Source organism: Mustela nivalis (genome assembly GCF_964662115.1).
Source record: "Mustela nivalis genome assembly, chromosome: 4".
Classification (NCBI taxonomy): Eukaryota; Metazoa; Chordata; class Mammalia; order Carnivora; family Mustelidae; genus Mustela; species Mustela nivalis.
In genome coordinates, this window is record NC_139023.1 from 129856072 (window position 1) to 129882040 (window position 25969).

A 25969-nucleotide genomic window follows, 5' to 3' on the forward strand; every position below is an offset into this window, starting at 1 on the left:
AAAAATACTCATCTGAGCTCTCCTTTAAAGAATATATTCCCTCAGTATCTTTTAAGTTATAAATTACAAATTTTGTTTCATATTTAACTTTTCTGAAACATATCTGGTCAGCGAACTAATATAAATATAGAGATATATAACTAATATAAATATAGAGAATGCAAAAAATACAATTAAGTCTGAAGGTCATGTTTAAAATATTAGTTTTCTGTGAAGACTTTGAATTGAAACAAACAGAAAATATGCAAAACATGAACTATTAATGTAGCTCAATTATACTTCATATATCATTGACTAATCAAATTATTTTGTTTATTTTATTATTTAATCCTTATATATTACATCCCCAAATTATTCTTTTTTTTTCAACTTTCTTTTTTTACTTCTTATCTTTTTATAAACATATAATGTATTTTTATCCCCAGGGGTACAGGTCTGTGAATCGCCAGGTTTACACACTTCACAGCATTCTCCATAGCACATACCCTCCCCAATGCCATAACCTCACCCTCCTGTCCTGACTCTCCTCCCCCCAGCAACCCTCACTTTGTTTTGTGAGATTAAGAGTCACTTCTGGTTTGTCTCCCTCCCGATCCCATCTTGCTTCATTTATTCTTCTCCTACCCCCATAACACCCTACATTGCATCTCCACTTCCTTATTCAGGGAGATCATATGATACTTGTCTTTCTCTGCTTGACTTATTTCGCTAAGCATGATACCCTCTAGTTCCATCCACGTCATCGCAAATGGCAAGATTTCATTTCTTTTGATGGCTGCACAGTATTCCATTGTATATATATATATCACTTCTTTATCCATTAATCTGTTGATGGACATCTAGGTTCTTTCCATAGTTTGGCTATTGTAGACATTGCTGCTATAAATATGTGGGTGCACGTGCCCCTTCAGATCACTACATTTGTATCTTTCCTGACTTGTTAATTTTAGCCATTCTGACTGGTGTGAAGTGGTATCTCATTGTGGTTTTGATTTGTATTTCCCTGATGCCGAGTGATATGGAGCACTTTTTCATGTGTCTGTTGGCCATCTGGATGTCTTCTTTGCAGAAATGTCTGTTCATGTCTTCTGCCCATTTCTTGATTGGATTATTTGTTCTTTGGGTGTTGAGTTTGCTAAGTTCTTTATAGATTCTGGACACTAGCCCTTTATCTGATATGTCATTTGCAAATATCTTCTCCCATTCTATCAGTTGTCTTTTGGTTTTGTTAACTGTTTCCTTTGCTGTGCAAAAGCTTTTGATCTTGATGAAATCCTAATAGTTCACTTTTGCCCTTGCTTCCCTTGCCTTTGGCGATATTCCAAGGAAGAAGTGCTGCGGCAGAGGTCGAAGAGATTGCTGCCTGTGTTCTCCTCAAGGATTTTGATGGATTCCTTTCACACATTGAGGTCCTTCATCCATTTTGAGTCTATTTTCATGTGTGGTGTAAGGAAATGGTCCAATTTCATTTTTCTGTATGTGGCTGTCCAGTTTTCCCAACACCATTTATTGAAGACGCTGTCTTTTTTCCATTAGACATTCGTTCCTGCTTTGTCGAAGATTAGTGGACCCTAGAGTTGAGGGTCTATTTCTGGGCTCTCTATTCTGTTCCATTGACCTATGTGTCTGTTTTTGTGCCAGTACCATGCTGTCTTGATGATGACAGCTTTGTAATAGAGCTTGAAGTTCGGAATTGTGATGCCACCAACTTTGGCTTTCCTTTTCAATATTCCTTTGGCTATTCGAGGTCTTTTCTGGTTCTATATAAATTTTAGGATGATTTGTTCTATTTCTTTGAAAAAAAATGGATGGGATTTTGATAGGGATTGCATTAAATGTGTAGATTGCTTTAGGTAGCATAGACATTTTCACAATATTTATTCTTCCAATCCATGAGCATGGAACATTTTTCCATTTTTTTTGTGTCTTTCTCAATTTCTTTCATGTGTACTTCATAGTGTTCTGAGTATCGATTCTTAGCCTCTTTGGTTAGGTTTATTCCTAGGTATCTTATAGTTTTGGGAGTAATTGTAAATGGGATTGACTCCTTAATTTCACTTTCTTCTGTCTTCTTGTTGGTGTAGAGAACTGATTTCTGTGCAACTGATTTCTGTGCATTGATTTTATATACTGACACATTACTAAATTCCTGTACAAGTTCTAGCAGTTTTGGAGTGGAGTCTTTTGGGTTTTCCACATATAGTATCATATCATCTGTGAAGAGTGATAATTTGACTTCTTCTTTGCCGAATTGGATGCCTTTAATTCCTTTTTGTTGTCTGCTGAGGTTAGGACTTCTAGTACTTTGTTGAATAGCAGTGGTGATAAAGGATATCCCTGCCTTAGAGGAAAATTTATATCCTGACTTAGAGGAAAAGAATATCCTGACCTTAGAGGAAGTTTCATTTTTTCTCCACTCAGAATGATATTTGTGGTGGGTTTTTCATGGATGGCTTTGATAATATTAAGGTATGTGCCCTCTACACTTTGAAGAGTTTTGATCAGGAAGGGATGCTGTACTTTGTCAAATGTTTTTTCACCATTTATTGAGGGTATCATATGGTTCTTGTTCTTTCTTTTATTAATGTGTTGTATCACATTGATTGATTTGCAGATGTTGAACCAACCTTGCAGCCCTGGAATAAGTCCCACTTGGTCGTGGTGAATAATCCTTTTAATGTACTGTTGAATCCTATTGGCTAGTATTTTTGTGAGAATTTTCACATCTGTATTCATTAAGGATATTAGTCTATAATTCTCTTTTTTGACTGGATCCTTGTCTGGTTTAGGATCAAGGTGATGCTGGCCTCATAAAATGAGTTTTGGAGTTTTCCTTCCATTTCTATTTTTTGGAACAGTTTCAGGAAAATAGGAATTAATTATACTTTAAAAGTTTGGTAGAATTCCCCTGGGAAGCTCTCTGGCCCTGGGCTTTTGTTTGCTCGGAGATTTTTGATGACTGTTTCAATCTCCTTACTGGTTATGCGTCTGTTCAGGTTTTCTATTTCTTCCTGGTTCAGTTGTGGTAGTTTATATGTCTCTAGGAATGCATCTATTTCTTCCAGATTGTCAAATTTGTTAGCTTAGAATTGTTCATAGTATGTTCTTATAATTGTTTGTATTGCTTTGGTGTTGGTTGTAATCTCTCCTCTTTCATTCATGATTTTAATTATTTGGGTCCTTTCTCTTTTCTTTTTGATTAGTCTGGCCAGGGGTTTATCAATATTATTAATTCTTTCAAAGAACCAGATCCTAGTTTCGTTGATTTGTTCTATTATTTATTTATTTATTTTTTGTTTCTATTTTATTGATTACTGCTCTGTTCTTTATCATTTCTCTTCTCCTGCTGGGTTTAGGGTTTCTTTCTTGTTCTTTCTCCAGCTCCTTTAGGTGTAGGGTTAGGTTGTGTATTTGAGATTTCATGTTTCTTGAGAAAGGCTTGTACTGCTATATATTTTCCTCTCAGGACTGCCTCTGCTGTGTCCCACATATTTTGAACCATTGTGTTTTCATTATCCTTTGTTTCCATGAATTTTTTCAATTCTTCTTTAATGTCCTGGTTGACCCATTCATTCTTTAGAAGGATGCTGTTTTGTCTCCATGTATTTGGGTTCTTTCCAAATTTCCTCTTGTGATTGAGTTCTAGCTTCAGAGCATTGTGGTCTGAAAATATGCAGAGGATGATCCCAATCTTTTGATACTGGTTGAGACCTGATTTAGGACCCAGGATGTAATCTATTCTGGAGAATGTTCCATATGCACTAGAGAAGAATGTGTATTCTGTTGCTTTGGAATGAAATGTTCTGAATATATCTGGTCCAGTGTGTCATTTATTTATTTGTTGATTTATTTATTTATTTCCTTGTTGATCTTTTGCTTAGATGATCTGTCCATTTCAGTGAGGGGAGTGTTAAAGTCCCCTACTATTATTGCATTCTTGTCTATGTGTTTCTTTGATTTTGTTATTATTTGGTATATATCGTTGGCTGCTCTCATGTTAGGGGCATAGATATTTAAAATTTTTAGATCTTCTTGTGGACAGACCCTTTGAGTTTGATATAGTGTCCTTCCTCATCTCTTATTTTTTTTTTTAAAGGAATATAAAACTATTTATTGACCACTGTTTACCAGTATTTACAATAAAGTAAACAATATACAGTTGGATAACATTGACTACAAAGTTACTGTTTTTCCTGGTTTCTGCTGAACCAGTAACTCAAATACTGAAAAGACTGAGCCTACATGTCAGGAATGAACTGGGGTAAAGAAAAAACATGCAGGTGAAGAATTTGGATTATACAAGCCTGTCCACCCATTTACTCCAGCAGGTGCTAAACTGCCAACATCTCTAACCATCTGATTATGATTAGCTTCCATGAAGGAAGTTGTAGACAGTCCATGAATCGTGACCTTTTAGTCAATACAGCACAGAGAATTTCAACTTCTTAAAAAGGAATGGTTCACTAGAAGGAACCTTTACATGTCCATTTAACTAAAGTATTGCTTACCTAAGTAAAACACACAAGGACTTGTCTAGCTTTGTCATTTGGGTGGGGAGGTTGTTGGTAGTGATAAAATTTTCCTTTCAGGGATCTTGCAAATATACTTGCGTTTATATGGCTGTAGAGAAGGATATGGATTCTGATATGGCTGCTTTTAAATTGTCCAATTTAAACTGTTTACATTATATTTAAATTGTCCAATTAATTACAAAATTTGAAGGTTAAGGCCTCAGGAAAAACTTCAGTTTAAGTGATTTATTTCTTAAAATGCTGAAAATGATAGCATCCCAGAAACATGGGCTTATGCATGGTTATAAAATGCTGTTTTTGTTTTGGTGAATGTTAAAAACAAAAACCACTTACGTATTTTAAGTATACACACAAAAAAACCCCCAAATAAACAAAAAACCCAGAATGGTCCTTAGGCATATAGGAGTTAAACACAAATTCTGACTGAGTAAAGACTATGAAGATTTCCCCCAACATTTAGAAAAGGTTCTCTAATAAAGGGGGATAATATATCATGGTCTCAAATATTCTTTTCCGATAAAGGAAGCAACTACAGAAAGCTTTTATTTGTTTAAAGTAACCAGTGCTATAGATGCAAAAACCCCAACAACTCCCCCAATACTACTTCAAAACAAACATATCAAACTTGATTTTCATTAGAATGTTATTTCTTCACACTAATAAATCAAAAAACAAAGACCCAGATTATATATATATATATAAATATATATAAAAAGCAATGCAAACAATTATTGAGCTTCATCTTCTGGACAAGAATGCCAAGTTAGTCTCTCTTCATAAAAAACAATTACAATTTGAGGACACTTCATGTTTGCCTCTTTTGCCAGCACCAAGTCTGCCTCATCTGAATCTTTCCATTTCATGAGAAACATTAACTCTCCACTGCTGTCTGTGGCACCAATTATTCGTTCAGGATCAAGACCTCTGGCAAAGCCTCTTGGTTTATCAGCAGCATCTCTTTTCTTCTTTGATTTGCTATCATCAGATTCACTGTCAGATAAAGATTTTCTTTTTGTACCATCTTTTTCTTTACCAGCTTTTTGAGAGTTAAGAAATGCTTCAATTAACTCTGGACAATCTAGATTTTCTTCAGGCTCCCAAGTATTGTCAGCATCTGTAAAACCCTTCCACTTCAGGAAATACTCCACCTTCCCATTAACTACACGTCGGTCCAGTACTTTTTCCACCACAAATTCTTCAGGCTCTGCCTCTTCTACTTTTTTACTCTTTCCATTCTGTTTCTTGCCCATTTTTTGCAATGTAGTTTTATTGGAGGCCATTTTTTATTGCAGACTTGAAGAGCTATTATTCACCACCTCCGAGCTGCTCCGGGTCCCGGGTCTGCGGCGTCTCCGGCCCTGCGCGCCTCAAGCTCCAGCCACATCCCCTCATCTCTTATTTTAATAAGTCTTTGGCTTAAAATCTGATTGATCTGATATAAGGATTGCTACCCAGCTTTCTTCTGATGTCCATTAGCATAGTAAATTGTTTTCCACCCCTTCACTTCAAATCTGGAGGTATCTTCAAATCTAAAATGAGTTTCTTGTAGGCAACATATAGATGGGTTTTGTTTTTTATCCATTCTGATACCCTGTGTCTTTTGATTGGGGCATTTAGCCCATTAACATTCAGGGTAACTATTGAGAGATATGAATTTAGTGACTTTATATTGCCTATAAGGTGATTCTTACTGTATATTGTCTCTGTTTCTTTCTGATCTACTACTTTTAGGGTCTTTCTTTGTTTAGAGGAACCCTTTCAATATTTCCTGTAGAGCTGGTTTGGTGTTTGCAAATTCTTTCAGTTTTTGTTGTCCTGGAATCTTTTTATCTCTCCTTCTATTTTTAATGATAGACTAGATGAATATAGTATTCTTGGCTGCATGTTTTTCTCACTTATGCTCTGAATATATCATGGCAGTTCTTTCTGGCCTGCCAGGTCTCTGTGGGTATATCCGCAGCCAATCTAATATTTTTACCATTGTATGTTACAGACTTCTTTTTCCGGTCTTCTTTCAGGATTCTCTCTTTGTCACTAAGACTTGTAAATTTTACTATTAGGTGATGGGGTGTGGACCTATTCTTGTTGATTTTGAGGGGGGGTTCTCTACACTACCTGGATTTTGATGCTTGTTCCCTTTGCCATATTGGGGAAATTCTCTACAATAATTTTCTCCAATATACCTTCTGCTCCCCTCTCTCTTTCTTCTTCTTCTGGAATCCCAATTATTCTAATGTTGTTTCATCTTATGGTGTCACTTTATCTCTCGAATTCTCCCCTCGTGGTCCAGTAGCTGTTTGTTCCTCTTTTGCTCAGCTTCTTTATTCTCTGTCATTTGGTCTTCTATATCACTAATTCTTTCTTCTGCCTCATTTATCCTAGCAGTGAGAGCTTTCATTTTTTATTGCACCTCATTAATAGCTTTTTTTTTTATTTCAACTTGGTTAATTTTAGTTCTTTTATTTCTCCAGAAAGGGCTTTTGTCTCTCCAGAGAGTGTTTCTCTAGTATCTTCCATACCTTTTTCGAGCCTACCTAGAACCTTGAGAATCACCATTCTGAACTCTAGATCTGACATATTACCAAATTTCTGTATTGATTAGGTCCCTAGCCTTTGGTACTGCCTCTTGTTCTTTTTTTGTGGTGAGTTTTTCTGCCTTGTCATTTTGTCCAGATAAAAGTATATGAAGGAGCAAATAAAATACTGGAAGGGTGGCAAAGACCCCAGGAAATTGCACTTTAACCAAATCAGAAGAGACCCCAAATTGTGGGAGGGAGAAAGGGGATAAAAAGAAGTTCAGAAAAAAAAATTAAAAAAAGAAAACAAATAAAGAAAAAATATAAAAAAGAAAAAAATATATATTTATATATATTAGATAAAATAGTTAAAAAAAGTTAAAAAAAGAAAAGGGTAAAAATTTAAAAAAATTAGCAAAGAAAAAAAATTAAATTAACCACAAGACTAAAGAATCTTGGGGAGAAAGCCATGAGTTCCGTTCTTTGCTTTCTCCTCCACTGGAATTCTGCTGCTCTCCTTGGTAGGTGTACTTTGTCTTGGCTGGATTTCTTGTTGATCTTCTGGGGGAAGGGCTTGTAGTAGTGATTCTCAAGTGTCTTTACCTGAGGCGAAATTGCACCACCCTTACCAGGGGCCGGGCTAAGTAATCTGCTCAGGTTCGCTTTCTGGAGCTTTTGTCCCTGAACGCTTTCCATAGAGTTCTGAAGGACGGGAAGGAAAAGGTTGGCCCCCCAGTCTCTGGTCTGGAGGAGCCAAGAGCTCGGGGCCCCACTCCTAAGTGCACCCTCAGAGAATAGAGCCGAATCACTCTCATCTCCCTGGCCTCTGGTTGTGCTCCAAGCTCACCCAGCCTGTGACCAGTTCAAGGTAACCCCTAGCTGAGATCTCATTCCTTGGCTCTGTCTCTGTAGCCAGCTTCCCTGGTCTAATACAGTGAGCTCTGCAACACTCAGACACCCCTGATCCTTCTGTGACCCTGCTGGCCCCACATGGGCTTCACCCCAGTTTAGCCTCTGGAGCTGTGTCCCTCAGTGGAGCAGACTTTTAAAAGTCCTGATTTTGTGCTCTGTTTCTCCACCGTTTGCCAGGAGCCGGCCACTCCCCACACAGTCTATCTTCCCGTCGCTTTGGATTCAATTCTCTGCTGGTCCTACAGAGAAAGTGGTCAATTTTCTGTTTCTAGAATTGCTGTTCTTCTCTTCAATCTCCTGTTGGATTTGTAGGTGTTTGCAATGGTTTGATAAGCTATCTAGCTGATCTCCTGCTACCTGATGTAGTCTCAGCCTGCTACTTCTCTGCCATCTTGACTCCTCCCAGCCCCATATTCTTCTTATGTTTAAAGAAAGACAATAGCTGAGTACTTAAATTTTTTAAAAAATGGTATGGGCTTGTATTCAATAATTGCAATTTAAAATACTCTTGTTGCATTTTATTAAACTCCCAAGTGGAAACATCAGTGTAGATTTTATGTCAGATAAGCATTATCTTTCCTGTGATATTTTGAAATTCTTATTTAACAATTGTCTTAGAATTATAAAAAATAAAATTAATAAAATTACTATATATATTAAAGCTTAATTATTCTGTATTGGTTCTGATAAACTTCCCAGGCTTGTTCTAGTATGAACCAAATGATCTGATGTTTAATAATTATATGATCCTGAGAAAGTTAGACTCCTTGAATCTTAGTTTTCTCACCTTTACACTAAGGCTGTAAAACTGAATTTATTTTGATTAAATAAGTTTAGATCAGTAAATCTTCTAGCATACTATCCATAACAAAATAGGCATTCATTAAAGTAGAAGCAAAGAAGGCATTTGGCAGAGTGACAAGAGCAAGAATTTTGCAATCAGAACCCAGGAAGGACTTAGTTTCCTTTCTGTACCCTTGTGTTCCATTTCACAATTTAAACTACCTTCACTGATCAGTAAGAATAAAAATGTTATGTTTTATGATACATACACACGTAGTTTCTGGTAAATTGCAAGTAATCACAATCATTGTCTTTATAATTATATTCCAACAATCTATTCTCACTAATAAACCTTTTATCTATACTCTGAAAGCAAATCATTTCTATATTCCATCCATTATACAATACACTATGTTTAAACTAAGTTTATTCCCAGGGACTAAGTATTCATAATCTCTACATATTCATCAACACCTTTTCATCATCTGATGTCGACAATCTCAAAAATATGGGAGTAAAAGAGAACTTCAACTGAGATATAGGATTGAAACCAGGTGTCTGTTACTATCTCTTATGGAACCTCAATTAGAGAGATTTATTGAAATAATAGAAACTATAGTCAATCAACAAAGATGAAGCAATCAGGTGAAATTAAAGGATAGAAATGTCCTGAATAATTAGGAATCCAAGTATTCCTTTGAGATTTAGACAAAAAGCTACATACAAACAAATTTTTTTTTTTTAAGAATGTAATTATATTTAGGGTAAAAAATTCTGATTTTTTTTTTGCCTCTTTAAATATCAAAATCTTACACATGAGAAACATTTAAAGAATCAGGCAATACTTCTCTTATCTAATAAAATATTATTAATTTTTTTTCATTGTAAGCATATCAATCCATGTAGCACAGTAAGAAATGTTAAGAATAAGTGACAATGGGGGGCACCTGGGTAGTTCAGTGGATTAAGCCTCTGCCTTCAGCACAGGTCATGATCTCAGGGTCTGGGACTGAGCCCCGCATCGGGCTCTCTGCTCAGCAGGGAGCCTGCTTCCCTTCCTCTCTCTCTGCCTCTCTGCCTACTTATGATATCTCTCTCTCTGTCAAATAAATATTTTTTAAAAAAATCTTAAAAAAAAAAGGAAGAAGTGACAATGGGATTTAATTACCCTCCTTAGATCAAATAAGCATTATAACTAAATGGTACAAATATTCTCCATTCTTCAGTTCTACCTATATTTACACTATCAGTATACTTCCAGCATCATCAACATTTTCCATAATAGTGTATATATAAACATTTTACTAGGCTATCATAGCAATACATTTTTTAAATGTAACACACTTAGCTTTCTTTTGTAAAAATTATTTTATTAAGCCAACTTTTAAAATTGTTTGGATTCTATTTGCTACTCCGCAATCATATATTCTTATATGGTAATCTGGTAATCTGACTTTTAAAAGAGCAATAAATTCTCTATTCTTTATTTTACTTTTTTCATTTTTTTTACTAACTGTATCTTCAGATTTTATTACTTTATATTAGAAAATGTGGCAAGAACTAATCTAAACACTTTACAAACTTAATTTCATGTTGAAAGTTCATCATCTTCATTTGACAAAGAAGAAAGAGCTCCAAATCTCAGTCTAGATCACGCATCAATTAAAGGTCAGAAAAGGACCTATACTGCCTTAGCTCAGTACACAAATCATGATTAAGAACAAACTGTTATTGGGACACCAGGGTGGCTCAGTCATTCGGGAAACTGACTCTTGATTTCAGCTCAGGTGTTGATCTCAGCGTAATGAGATTCAGCCCATCAGGCTCTGCACTCCCTGTGGAGTCTGCTTGGTATTGGTAATCTTCACTGTATCATTCCAATTTTACTATATGTGTTTATGTAAGGGAGCATTGTAACATATTCATTACTATTTAAAATTTATGTAGTTTGCAAGGCAAAGTATGCATTAGGAATGAACATAATCAAGTTTAAGTTTAGAAGTTATAACCATCTTATTTGTTTTTTACTTAAAACAGGTCACCTGATATTTAAGAAATTAAGTTTGCATTATTTTAGCCCAACAATGCTCTTAGACTAAATCATTTTGATTTTTGTTGTTGTGGACACTAGACTGTAGCATGTGGCTGGATAAACATGGACCAGAATAATTTAAGTCACTACCCATCTAAACAAAGCTATATTCATCTTGTGAATTTCCTAACACAGTGTTCACAATTTTTTTTTTTTTAATTTTTCTCAAGCCTCAAGCCTCACTCATGAAACTATCATGATAGGCATAGAAAAATTTTATCCACTTTACGGAGAAGATGTAGTGCTCTTGTATCTTTTCTCCTCTCTTATTTAAAATATAATCCTTTTTTTTTTAATGTAATGTGCATATCACTTATATCAGAATCTCAATGAGTGCTTGTTTAAAAACATAGATTACTTTTTCCAGGCCAGCTACTCATTAGATCTTGGAAAGAATAAAGCCCGTCATAATTAAAATCTTCCCGAGGTGATTTTTAATATATAATTTTTTTAAGACCCTCTCCATATACTTTTGCATTTTTCTCTTTATTTTTTAATTTTTTAATTTTTTTTTTATTTTAGAGAAAGATCACAAGTAGGTAGAGAGGTGGGTAGAGAGAGAGGGAGAAACAGACTCCCTGCTGAGCAGGGTCCAATGCAGGGCTCTATCCCGGGACCCTGGGATCATGACCAAAGCCAAAGGCAGAGGCTTAACCCACTGAGCCACCAGGCACCCCTGTTTTTTTTTTTGTTTTTTTTTTTTTAAAGATTTTATTTATTTATTTGACAGAGAGAAATCACAAGTAGATGGAGAGGCAGGCAGAAAGAGAGAGGGAAGCAGGCTCTCCGCTGAGCAGAGAGCCCAATGCGGGACTCGATCCCAGGACTCTGAGATCATGACCTGAGCCGAAGGCAGCGGCTTAACCCACTGAGCCACCCAGGCGCCCCGGCACCCCTGTTTTTGCCTTTCTTAATGGAAAACAAGCAAACTAACTCCCCTTTATTTCCACAAAGGAAATAGTTTTCTTATCTATACTATCTCACATTTCCTTTTGTCATTCCTTTTCTAAAATGTCCTCCTTTGGAGTCCTGGGTGGCTCAATCAGTTAAGTGTCTGCCTTCAGCTCAGGTCATGATCCCAGAGTCCTGGGATAGAGCCCCATGTTGTGCTTCTTGTACAGAGGGAAGCCTGCTTCTCCCTCTGCCCTCCACTTGCACTTGCACTTTCTCTCTCTCTCTCTCCCTCTGTCTCTCTCCAGTGGTCTCTCTCTCAAATAAATTGATAAAATCTTAAAAAAATAAAAAACAACAACAACAAAAAAAAATAAAATGTCTTCCTTTATCTCCAGCATGTTTAAAAGCCCTTATTTACTGGCTTATGCCAATGTTCAGGTCAAGCCCTTTTTTATCATGGCATTATCTGATGTAGAAGCAAAAATTAAAAATTAGCCAAAAGATTAAATTATCCAAGTAAAATATTAGGAAGTTTGTTATAATTTCCTCCTCCACTTTCTTTCTTTATTCACCTAAAATGGCTACATGATACCTAAAGTGCAACAACTCTCACAACGGAAGGTACAGATTGAGAAATGGAGAAGCCTGGTTCCTGATGCCATAGCTGATCAATCATTCCAAATCCCAGCCTGCGCATGAAAGATAAACACCTCCTTATTTATTTAGGGCACTGGTTTTTTAGTTTTCTGCTATTTGTAGTTGCATTCAACCCCTAGTAAAGACAATGTGTAATCAGGGACAATTTCTACTTTAGTTTTCAATTGTTTTGATCACAATATTTTTCAGGCATTTTCACTGCATTATCCTTCCTCCATTTTTTCAGGTATTCTGTTAATATCAATGTTAACACCTGGAAATTACCTCTGGGTACAAATGGGTCCTGGATAGCAATGGATGTCATCAAGATATGATATTTTCTTGTTTCTGTAACTCTGTTCTGGTTTTTAATATGATATTTTCATTTTTAAGCTGACTCTATCTATCTACACGATAGCTTCCATAACAGAATTTCTCAAGATATGACCTCTGTAGTATGTCTTTAGACATCTGGGCAGGACAGAAAGAGCTCAACAGATTGATCATTTCATCCAAAACCTAGGATTGATGATGACTGCATGTTTTGGTGAATAGACTAAGTTATGTGTGCTCCATCTAGAACTAAGGGTGAAGTCAACTTCATCGAAAGGCATGGACACTGAGTCATGGAGATGGATATCTTCAAAGATAAAGAAATGCTGAGCAGACAAAATTAAAACAACAACAACATAACACTTTCTACTCTACTACAACCTTAGTTTTAACTTTTTAAATTTACTTGGAATGCTACAATATCTATTTTAATCTCCTGTCTCCAATACTTCAGTTGCATTCTCAAGCCAATTGTTTCTTCCTATGTCTAAGTCCCTTTTAACTTCCATTTTCAACTATGCTTATGCAGGGGAAACTGAGTTGAACTTCTCACTACTGCCTAAGGCAAGAGAGTTTGGAATTTGAGACTGCTCACATAACTGCCTATTAAGGTTGTGGTGTGTGTGTGGGGGGGGGACTCTTCAGAGGAAGAAAAAAGAATCCATAGTGTCCATAACTTATTTTTCTTATTGTCCACTATCCAGTGAAAAATTAGGCAAATAGAAAAAGATGACCAAACTCAAGGAAAAAAAAATCTGTCAATAAAAACTGACACTTAAATGACCTAAATATGCAGTAAGTAAATAAGGACTTTACATAAGATATCATAAATACAATCAAAGAGTCAAAAGGAAATAAGGAATGACAAGAAAAATCATTTCAGCTGCAATCCTATATGTGTGTGTATGTGTGTGTATGCACACATATCTGTAACAAAAACTCCAAATTAAAACAAAAATAAGAACTGAAAACTCAACATATAGAATTAAATAGTTAACTATCAAAAGAATTAGTATCAGATTGATAATCCCTAGGGAAGCTCCAGTACCTTGAATGCATTTAAATAGAAATTATGCTTCCAGAAAAAACATTAAATAAAATTTAACAGGGTCCTGGAGACCTGTGGAAAAAATAACTGTAAAAATATATGCAATTTAGGATGACTGGATGGCTTAGTTCAAGTGACTGACTTCAGCTCAGGTTATGATCCTGGAATCCCAGGATCAAGTCCCACATTGGGCTCTCTGCTCTGCAGTGAGTGTGCTTCTCCCGCTGACCTCCTTCCTCTCATGCTCTCTCTCTCTCTCATTCTCTCTCTCTCTCAAATAAATAAGTAAAAATTTTTTAAAAATACACACGCAATTTTAATACTAACAGAGAGAAGAGAGGAAATATGAATAGAAAAAAGTATTTACCGGCCCCAAATTTATAAGACAATATCAATTTATGAATCCAAGAAACTAAACAAAATGAAACTTGATAAATGTAAAGCAAGTAATAATGATACTCAGGCACATTACAGTCAAACTGAGAAATTAAAAGATAAAGAAGAAATGTTTAAAGCAGGTGTGGGGGTGGGGAGGTAACATACTAGATATAGTAAACAATAATGGGATTGACTACTTCATCCTTATTAGCAAGAACACAAAATAAGAAAAAGAGGTCAGAAAACAATAGAATGGAATCTTTGTATTATGAAAGGAAGTGAAAATAAAATTATGAGCACAGAATTATATATCTGATAAAAATAGCCTTTCTAGATGAAAAGTAGAGACATGTTCAGATAAACAAAATGGAGAATTACAAGTTTATTTACTGTATAAAAAATGCTAAAAGAGTTTCTTCAGGCTGAAAATAAATATATAAGTAATAAATATATCATATATAAGTTTATATAGTATATAAAATATCATATATAATATATAAATATAAATCTATACAATATAAATCATATATGATATTATAGTATATATACCACATTATATATTACACATATACACATATATGTGTGTGTGTGTGTGTGTGCGTGTGTGTATCACCAAAAACACAACTTAGAAAATGTTTCAAGGTAAATGATAATTAAAATATAGGATTTCAAAATATGTGGGTTGCAGCTAATATGGTGCATGTATATTTAAATGGTATATAGGAAAGAACGAAAAATTTAGCTTAAATTAGCTAAGATCACACCTTAAGAAGATAGAATATATAAGCAAATTAAATCCATATTAAATAGAAGGGAAAATAAAGACAAAAGCAGCAACCAATACTATAAAATGAAAACAGAAAAATTAGCAAAGCAAAATTTAGTATTTGAAAAGATTCATAAAATTGATCAAAGACAACACCTCTTATATCTAAATTAAATAGATGCTATTATTACAGATGCTAAAGACATTAAAGTTATAATAAAGTCATTTTAAAAGATTTTATTGCTTTATTTGAAAGAGAGATAAAGAAAGAGAGAGAGCAAGCATTGAGGGGGGATGGTAGAGGGAGAAGGGGAACCAGCTCCCTACTGAACAGGGAGCCTGACATGGGGCTTGATCCCAGGACCTTGCGATCATGACCTGAGCTGAAGGCAGATACTTAACTGGCTGAGACACCCACGTGCCCCTATAATAAAGTCATGTTTTCCATAACACTTTTTTTTTTTTTAAAGATTTTATTTATTAGTCAGAGAGAGAGAGCGAGCACAGGCAGACAAAGCCGCAGGCAGAAGCAGAGGGCAAAGCAGGCTCTCTGCCGAGCAAGGAGACCAATGTGGAACTCTATTCCAGGTCACCAGGATCATGACCTGAGCCGAAGGCAGCCACTTAATCAACTGAGCCACTCAGGTGTCCACAACACTCTATGTCCATAAATTAAAAAATAGGAATTTAGAATACTTGACAAATTGCTTAAAAAATCACTCATTAAGTCAATCAACAGGAGATAAAATAGAAAATATGAATAACTCTATGTCTCTCAAGAATTGTATTTATTATCAAAATTTTCCCCCACAAACAATGTTCAGAGTTTAGATATTTTTACTAGTGACATACCAATCTTACACAGACTTCCATAAGTAGAAGAAGAAGGCACACCTCAATATATATTATGAACTCAGAAAAACCTTGTTATCACAGCATGACAAAAATGTTACTAGAATAGAAAAATGATAGACTTTCATAAATATAGACATAATAATCTTTATTAAAATATTACTATTTGGGGTGATGGGTATTATGGAAGGCACATATTGCATGGAGACTGGGTGTGGTGCATAAACAATGAATGCTGGAAAGAAATAAAATAAAATAAAATGGAAAAAATATTAGTACTTGAAAGTAGTGGCATATATAAATGATAATATATAAAAAATAATAGAGTATGACCAAGTACTTATTCCAGGAATGAAAAGTTAGTTAAACCTTAATACAACATAATCTCCTAAATTATCAGAACAGCATTATCACCTTAATAAATGAAGAAAAAATTTCTGGACAATTTTCAACTCTCATTAATGATAAAATGCTCTGAATACTAGGAGCAGAAGATAACTACCTCAATCTGATAAGGGATATCTTGGTGATGACAATAAATCATGCCAAAGATGCTTTATTCAGGAAATTGAGATTGGTAGATATAAAAATCAACTTACAGTGAAAGATTAAAAGAGAAAATTCATAAGACCATCCTAATAACTGCTGAAAAAATAACACATTTGCTAAAATCATCAATGGTAACATTTTCAGAACATTCAGAATAAAATAAACATCCTTTATCTGCCAAAAGATATTCAAAATGCCTCAAGTAAGCATCGTATTTAAGGGTTAAAGCCTTAAAGCTCCCTTTAGAGACTGGTAAGAAGAGAAAAATTCCCATTATCATCACTTTCATTCAATATTGTACTGGAGTTTCTACAAGGTACAGGAAGTCAAGGGAAAGAAAGAAAAGCAGAGATAAGAAAAAAAGAGTCATGCCAGTATTCACTGATGTTAGGACCAAATTATGAAGTTTCAAGTATCAGGTGAAAATACATGTAACTCAGACATTTATGTCTTCAGCATGAGAAATATTGTTTAGATCAACGCTTAAAGTGCCCTTTTTTAAACATATGGATAGATTTTTGAGGCACAAAGCCTCAGTTACATTCCTAGCTTTATTTCTAGAGTTTTCTGATATGTTCACAGAAATATCAAGCATCACAAGGGGTGGTGGCAGTTAAAATTATAAGTAAATACACACAAACACAGTTGTACCTTAAGTTACAGCTGAAATGTAACCTAGACCATAGGAATTTTCTCAACTTCTTGGCCCATGTTTTATTTTATAAGATACTGGATCCAATTAGAAATTATATTAATGAAGACTGTTGTCCTCATTCTCAAGTGCACTAACAAAAATGACAAAACCATGACTAAAAGGAGAATTTTTATTTTGTTTTTTAATTTTAAAATCCTCATAATTTACAGACATACATTCATTCAAATTACTCCATTTTTCTTTCAACATTCCTGTGGAATTAAATTAAATAAACGACCACCAAATGATCATGCATTCAAAAAATTTAAATTTTTTATTGTACCTGAACTCCTTATAAAATATATTATGATTGTTCAAGATTATTTATAGTTTTTATATTGGTTAAATGAAGTCTCTGCCTGTCAGAATATAGTGAAGTATTATGTTAATGATGAAACAATTTCCTATGTAATGTTTTAAAAAGACTTATTTATTTATTTTGGGAGGGAGCATGAGCTGGAGGAGTGACAGAGGGAAAGAATCTTTAAGCCAACTCCCCGCTGAGGGTGAGCTCCACAAGGACTCATTCCCACAACCCATGAGATCATGACCTGAGCTGAAACCAAGAGTTGGACCCTTAACCAACTAAGCCACCCAGACACCCCTGTATAATTTTTGGTAAGAGTTTACTTTAAACTAGTTTTAATTTTAGTTTTTAATAGTACATGTATTTGTGTGTGTCTGACATGGTTCACAAAATAAGAAATAAATTTAAAAAAGGAAAATAATAAAGTCATGGTAATGTATTTCATATCTCAAAAGATTGATTTCTGGCATGATATATTTCAAGTCAATTATAAATATCTCTTCATTTCTGTTAATGAAGGCTATTTCTTCTCTTAAAGAAGGCTATTTCTTCTCTTCTTCTCTTAATGAAGGCTATTTCTTCATTAAGTGGAACCTCTAAGAGGAGACTTTTCAGAATATCTTGAATCCTTTGCTTGGAGAGCCTTAATTTAATATATTTGAGATATTTGACATGGTAGAACTCCCAAGGACTTGCTTATACATCACAAATTTATTATTTCTCTTTAATTAAATTCACATAAGCTCTTAGGCAATCAAATTTGCAAGAGAAATTTTTAAGTGATGAGAAATATTACAAGGATGAATGTACAAAAGTGAAATTTTCCAATACTGATTACATGCTATTTTACATAAGGCAAAGACAGTGGAGAAGATAAATGCTTCCTCATAAAAGATAAGGTAGTTATTACTAATTAAGAAAATACATTTGAAGCAATTACTAAAGGATAACAGCAGTAACTCCATTCATATTTTGAGTTTCCCCTGTCTGCCAAATTGAAGTGTGGACCTCTACTCCATAATTGACTGCACTAAATTTGATCCTCCCCACTTTTTTATATTAATAGGACTACTTATAAAGCTTTAAAAGCCTAAATGACTTCCTATCCTGAAATCCAGAGAGAAGCACTTTGATTTTGATATTTTAATTTTTCTCTTCATGTCTTTTTCTCTTCGTATATCCATAGCTATAATAATGTAATTCATTTTAAGGAGTGAAATTCAGGATATCTTCTGATATAATAATTCAGAGAATAATTATAGGGGATACACAGTTACATGCACTTCCAATTTGATGATTTTATAATGTATTTTTTCATTCTTATATATAGATACTTACTTAAGTTGCTTTATATTATGAATAGAGCTACAGATTTATAGTAATAGGTTTCTATTGCTTTCCCCTTTTTTAAAAATACTTTTTATTTTTCCCCACATTTTTATTTAAATTCCAGTTAGTTTTATTAAATTCCAGTGTAATATTAGTTTCAAGTGTACAATATAGTGATTGAACACTTCCATACAACCCCCAGTGGTCATCACAAGTATACTGCTTAAATCCTACCCATCACCTATTTCAGCCATTCCCCCATCTCTGGCAACTATCAGTTTGTTCTTTATAGTTAAGGTGTCTGTTGTTTTTTTAACCACAGCACATTAAAAACTTTCATCCTTCAATGTAAGTTAATTAATTTCTGTGTGCTCATTAAAGTGCTTATAGTAGAACTCCCTTTCACAATAGAAAACTTTGCACTGCTTGTGAAAAAAAAAATGTCATCTAATACTCTGCAGTAATTTAAGCATCTAGAACAAGAAAGACTGATGTTATTGCAAGATTAAAATAAGTATTCTTAGTTCTAATCTGTATCAGTGTCTGTTCTATGGACATTTTTGCTGTATACAAAATTTTAGTTGGAATCTTATGCAGAAGCCTGATGCTGTCTGGACTGGAAAAAGCAGAAAAGCAGGTGTTGTGATGAATAACATGTACGCTGTGTGGAGCCTCTTTGGCCCGCATCACAGCAGCTGCAGTTGGAGTCGAGTAAGGGAACAGCAGTCCTAACTCTCTGATTGTCAATAGCATGCGGTATTTTTCATTAATGGGATAACACAATAAAATACCCATCATATGGAAATGATAGCCTTCAAAAACTTCTCTTTAATCACATGAAAATCATAGTAGAACTCCCTATTTTCCATATTTTAACCATTTTCCATATTTATCAGTTTTTAATAGCAGTATTTTATAATAATTTTAGGAAATGTGTTTTTATCAGATACTCTGTGTAAAATATTGACCCTCAGAAAACTTAATGGTTAATTACATTGAATTAACTTTTCATAATTTACCATATTTTTATATCTATTACTTTAGGATCTAAGGCATAAATAGTATATAATCAGATGATTTTTCACATGATAACTGGACATTATCAAATATGTTTCTGGAGTATAAAAATGGGATTAACTAAAGTAATAGTATTTTATTCTATAGATAACAAAACATAATTTACATCTGAAATACAAATTATTATAAAAATTCTGAATTTATACTAATACTATTACACAGATATAGATTGGAATATTTTTATGATGGCAACATATAACAAAATAACTCATTTTTTATTCAAATGTAATACACAAGGAAGATTAGGCATGAATCAAAACATTTGTATATAGACAAAATGATATGACTTAGGAGTCAACAAATTTGGCTTTTTTTTTTTTTAAGTGGAAAGCTTCCTCTATTTGTGTGTCATTCTTACACCAGGGACATGCTAATCTCTATGCCATTCCAATGTAGTTTTATGCACTGTCAAGCAAGCACCAAATCTGGTTCTTAATTCTGGCTTTACTTCTAGCCCCCTTTGTATGATTTTGGTGAAATCTGTGTCTTAGCCTCAGTTTCTCATACATTAATGGGGGAACACCTTTCCTTACTGAATTTGAATATCATGATTGGATATCCTGATTGAATGAAGCAATTTACTCTAATTTTTTTTATCACTGTGTCTATCATGTGATAGGCACTCCAAAAATGTTGATTTCCCTAACGTGTTTTTATTTTACTGATTGGATTTGAAAATCTATAATCTCTATGTCTTGAATTATGGAGAATATTTTAGTTTTAGGAAATTGTTGCAAAAACACAACGAATTGAACTTAAAATATCAATAGGCCCTGATGAGTCTAAAAGCTTTCTTATGGTGGAAATGTCACACTCCAATCAGAAACATGATCACAATTATAAAAACTGCTTAAAGGAAACACACAATTGGCAGCTCCAGTTTTTAAATTATGCTTAAAGAAAAATTACTATATAAAACATAATTTCAAAGTATAATCATTTTACTTCCTCAGATTAACCAAAGATGAATGACAGCCATATTACTTTTAATGTGCCAAGTGATGCCAAAAAGGACATTGGAAATCACTTTAGTCCATTAGGGGTAACATTAAATCCCAATGAAATCTAAGTTTTAATTTTATAATGCATCTCAATCTGAAACCTTCATTTTTAATTAGTAATTTATTCCTTTGAACTTCCTATCAGGTTAGCTGTGCCAATCTTAAGCCCTCGATTACAATTTGTCACTTACTCATTTCAGATGTCAAGATTCAGACTACTAATGGACAGCCATGTTATCCTGCTACCTGGATGTACCAAAAAAAAAAAAAAAAAAGGCACTGGTCTCAAGGACCAAAGCTCTGTATCTTATTGATTGCTTAGTATATCCAACTCAATAGTATTTATTGGGAACTTCCAATGAAGGTATCACTTTGGTTATTGTATGGTACACAATATTTTAACTGAGAAGCACTGTCAATAAGCAAAAACCTTGGAATATAGTGAGGGAGCTAAGGCAACATATATATAATATGTGTTAGACAAAGTAGAAAGACACGATATTGATGAATCATTAGTAAAATCTAAGTTTGTTTTATTTCTACAGATCAGTAATTCTTTACTGCTACCTGGTACACCCAGGTAGCAGAAGCCTATGGATGTCTAACATAGGTCTCACAAAAGGAATTTCTTCCTCCTTTCATCATTTTCAAGTGGCTTATTAGACTACCATCTACATCTCTACTCCAGCTCCGTTTTCTACCACAAGTTGTAGCAAACATTTCCAAACATATTTTATTAGTAAGGAATAGTAAAATTACAAGATATTATAGGAAATCATTATGTAGGTAACTTACAAAAAATTTTTTTGATGAGGAGAGCAATCTTAAGTAGCAGAAAATCGATTTTTTATTGAGGAGTCTGTTTTCTGGTCAGAAATCAATGTATGATCTTTCAGGTCTGACCACAGGCAGTAGCAAAGATTCTGCCTGGCAGACCTTGCAAGGGAAAGCTGTCTTTCCCACACCAGACTTGGAGCACAGCCCAGGCACTGCCATCTCTATTGAAAATTACAGTCAAAAACTTGGCCAGCCATGCTCTTATCTATATTACTAGTCCCAAGCACCTCCATTAGTTACCTGCATCAGGAACCTCTCTCAGAAGCACCTCTGACAGGCACCTCTGCTGAGACCTCTTTTTGGGGAAAAGGGTGGGGCAGGGACTGGAAGATATTTTTTCTACTCTGGATTCAGTATTTAGTACTTTGTCACTCCTAGCCCTTAACTATCCCTCCCCTCCTCTACCCAAGTCCATAAAACTGCAGGATCCTTTTGTTCAGCTTCTCTTGGGAGTGAGGCAATTACTTCATTTTGGCTAGCAATTCACCATGTATGCACTGATCCATTTGACCCTTGACTGGTGTCACATCATGGAGAAAAATAGAACAGTGAGACACTTGGCATTTTATTTAATTTAGGCTCTTGCTTATATTTTTACCCTAAGCCACTAAAGACTTGCATGTTACTGTCATTTTTGCTTGTTCTGTCAACCAGTTTCTATGACACCTAGCAGCTGAGGAAGCTCCAGCTCAACTCAGCCCTTGAAGTTATCTAACTTCTTTGAGCCTTTCTTGTCATAACACTGGGATATTGATACCTTTCTCACTGTAAGTATGAGAGATGAAATAAGTAGATTTCTTAAGATAAAACTGAAACTCAATTAAAGCAATCTCGAAACCATAACTGTAACTGGAAATTTGAAGGATCTCCAAGACAGCAAGTAACAGTGATTGAACGTATGAATCATTTTACACTTAGTTAAATTTTTATAAATATGAACAATAAATCTTGTGTCTTCAAACTACATGTTTTCTATTTTTTAAGATTTTATTTATTTGACAGACACAGTGAGAGAGGGAACACAAGCAGGGGGAGTGGGAGAGGGGAAGGCAGGCTTCCTGTCAAGCAGAGAGCCCGATGAAGGCTCAATTCCAGGATCCTGGGATCATGACCTGAGCTGAAGGCAGACACGTAATGACTGAGCCACCCAGGCGCCCCTACACATGTTTTCTAGAGGACATCCTATAGAACATCTTCTAGAGGATGACTTCAAAGTCAACATAAGTGTGTGTGTGTGTGTGTGTGTGTGTGTATATATATATACATATATATATATATTCTTTTTTAAATTTTTTTAGAGGACAGTAGATTCAAGGAAACATTGTTGCAATGGTATATTCAGAGATAGGTGTGTACTGGTTCAAAATCTTGAAAACTGGTATCATTCAGAGGTTAATAAGATTTATTTTCAAAGTAAATTACATTATATATATACCATATTTTAATTCCAACAAGAAACCAACTCACAGAGTCTTCTATTTTTACCAATGGTACTAGGTACTATATAGTATTAATAGTACTACAAAATAGTTACTAGGACCCAAGCTTTTGAGTCCTATTTTGTTTCTGCTTGTTCCCTGATTTGTTGACAGAACATAACTTCTTGTGTATTTGTGAAAGAGACAGACCTTCACTTGTAATCTGTACCTGTTATATTAATAGGAATTTGACACAAAATGTCATCTTGTCTTTCCCAAACATTTCTGTAACATATTTGCTCAATAACACGCAAATAAGCAAAACTTAAGCAAATGAATTCCTTACAGGCCAAATTGATATTATCAGATAGATCCAGGCATTTTTCAGTATTGATTTAGAGTCAAGAAAATTTAATTCCCCACTATTATCTTCTACTAAGAATCACTATGGCAATGGAGCTGGTTGATGCTAAATTTCCTGAATATTATTTGTCCATATCTGCCTTCATAAAATGTCCTTCTAACTGAAGTTTCTGCATGCTATTTAGAATTATTCTGTTCCTCTTAATTCTTTTTTTTTTTTTTAAAGATTTTATTTATTTGTCAGAGAGAGGGAGAGAGAGCGAGCACAGGCAGACAGAATGGCAGGCAGAAGGAGAAGCAGGCTCCCTGCCGAGCAAGGAGCCCGATGTGGGACTCGATCCCAGGACGCTGGGATCATGACCTGAACTGAAGGCAGCTGCTTAACCAACTGAGCCACCCAGGCGTCCCATGTTCCTCTTAATTCTTTAAGGCCAAAGTGTGAACTTCCCCATCAATATTTTGGTCCACAATTCATAATCTTTTCTTCTATCAATCATAGAATGACCCACATGTGACCCACAACAGTAATTTGATACTTGGTGCTTTGTTGTTTCATTTATTTAATGACATGTGTATTATTCAAGGTGCCTGATAGCCTTTTTAGGATTACACAATTACCACAGTGTTTTGACTAGACAACTTCAATAATAAAAAAAGTTTATATTAATTATTCATTTAAGAAGTATAGTTTCAAATCAAACTTCTACCTGAATAAACTTGGTAATTAAAGCAAATTGTATAAGAGATTTCAGCATATTATTTAAGTGGGAACGTAGGCATTTCCTCTTAAGTTTCAATTTATTCTTGATTTATTGTATCTTAATTTCTCTCATTTAAAGCTACTTCCAATTTAGAAATATATTGAATTTTTAGTTGGCTCATATAAGATTTATATTAGTGTGAGACAAGGTCAACTTCAACTGCAACAAAAACAATGCTTTTTAACTGATTGCCATTCCACTGCACAAGGTAACTTTTTTTTTTTATATGTTTTTTTAGAGGACAGTAGATTCAAGGAAACATAGTTGCAATGGTATATTCAGAGATAGGTGTGTACTGTTTCAAAATCTTGAAAACTGGTATCATTTAGAGGTTAGTAAGATTTATTTTCAAAGTAAATTACATGACCAGTTATATCTTTCTGTTAATGTAATTGTATTCTTTTGGGTATTCTTCACCAGATTATAACTTGCATATTCCACTCTGTTTGTGTCAAGAAAAACACATTACATGTAATATTAAGAGACTGAAATAAAAAGAACATTTTCTTGACAATTAATTTTGTGTTTTTCATTTAGAAGGTGAATATTACATTGTCTTATGAAATATTCATTGGTGTTATATATACTTCTAATTTATTCAAATGTTGATTTTTTGGTTCTTTGTTTAATAAAATATTCAGATATAATAGGATAAGATTTTGTTAGCGAATGAACAAGGGAATTTTAGTGAGGACAAAAGGAATGAATGGAGTAAATGTTCCTGTGAAGGAAGGAAAACTAATCTTATTAAATTTTTACTACCTATCTTATGTTAATTTAAAAATGTATGTTTTATTTAATAAAATTTTTCACAAATCTATAAGGTAAGTTGCTGGAAGATCTTTTATTTTCTTTACAAATAAAAAAGTTGTGACTTAGTGATATTTCATGCCTTGCCAACATTCAATTACCAAGGAACTGACAGAGCAATAATTTCAGTGTTTCATGGGTGCATCTCTCTTTTGGGCCAAGGATTATGTTAAAGTTTCTAATGTTTCAACACAGCAAAGGCAATTAAATTCTTTCCACCCACCCCACAAAGAAGAAAAAATAAATGTTGTTTCCAATGCAGAATTTTATCACTGAATAGCATAAATAATAGCTCCTTCTTTTATTCAGCTAACTTGCTGGAAACGAATAGCACATTTTACCAAAATATCGTGCTGGAGTCTATAGGAACCGTAGATGCTTGGAGCTTAAAACACTGTTGAACTATAACTTTATAAGAGTTAAAACACAATTCCAATAAACATAAAATTAACAGAAAACAAAGATATTTTTTATCTCATTAATGAGGGAACAAGAAAGATGGTAAACACAGCTTAAAGTCCATTGGAACAGAAGATATTTATATCATTTAAGGCATGCTAATGTAAGTTTGTGAAGTTTAACACAAAGTGGTTAATAATTATTTTGGAGTTATCTTTTTCATAGAACAGAAATCATTTGCATTCACATGCATATTCATAGGGTCTGTGACCTAATAAGTAGTTAATGGACAAATTACAACCCTAGAGAATTGAGTAATCTTTAGATGGAAGTATTAGCCCATATGTCAAGATGGTCTTGGAAGATATGTCATTATTACATATCTTTGTAACACACATAGTCCCAAGCAATTGACTCTAGACCATCAAGCAGATGCTCCCCCCTTGTTTACCCTAACCCAAAATATGAAACAACATCATAACATCTTGCAATCAGGGTTAGCCCAGTTTGTTTCACTCTAAAAATTATATTGCCCTTGTTCACCTCATACACTGAAGATTGTCTTTATTTTTGCTGCCAGTTTTTCTTGCCATAAATTAAAATAATTCTTAAATCTATAAACTCAAGGATCATAGACCATATAATATGTCCCCTGCTATTAATTCATATATCTTTGTTAACT

General features: G+C 34.2%; 1 protein-coding gene and 1 pseudogene across 3 annotated transcripts in view; both read right to left on the reverse strand.

The window, feature by feature from the left end:
• Positions 1-25969, reverse strand: part of FSTL5 (follistatin like 5) — a 766488-nt gene that overhangs the window by 225130 nt on the left and 515389 nt on the right. The gene's annotated exons all lie outside the window — the stretch shown is intronic.
• On the reverse strand, positions 4097-5912 carry LOC309863314 (chromobox protein homolog 3 pseudogene; annotated as a pseudogene). The gene has a single exon. The product of its transcript is annotated as a chromobox protein homolog 3 pseudogene (transcript).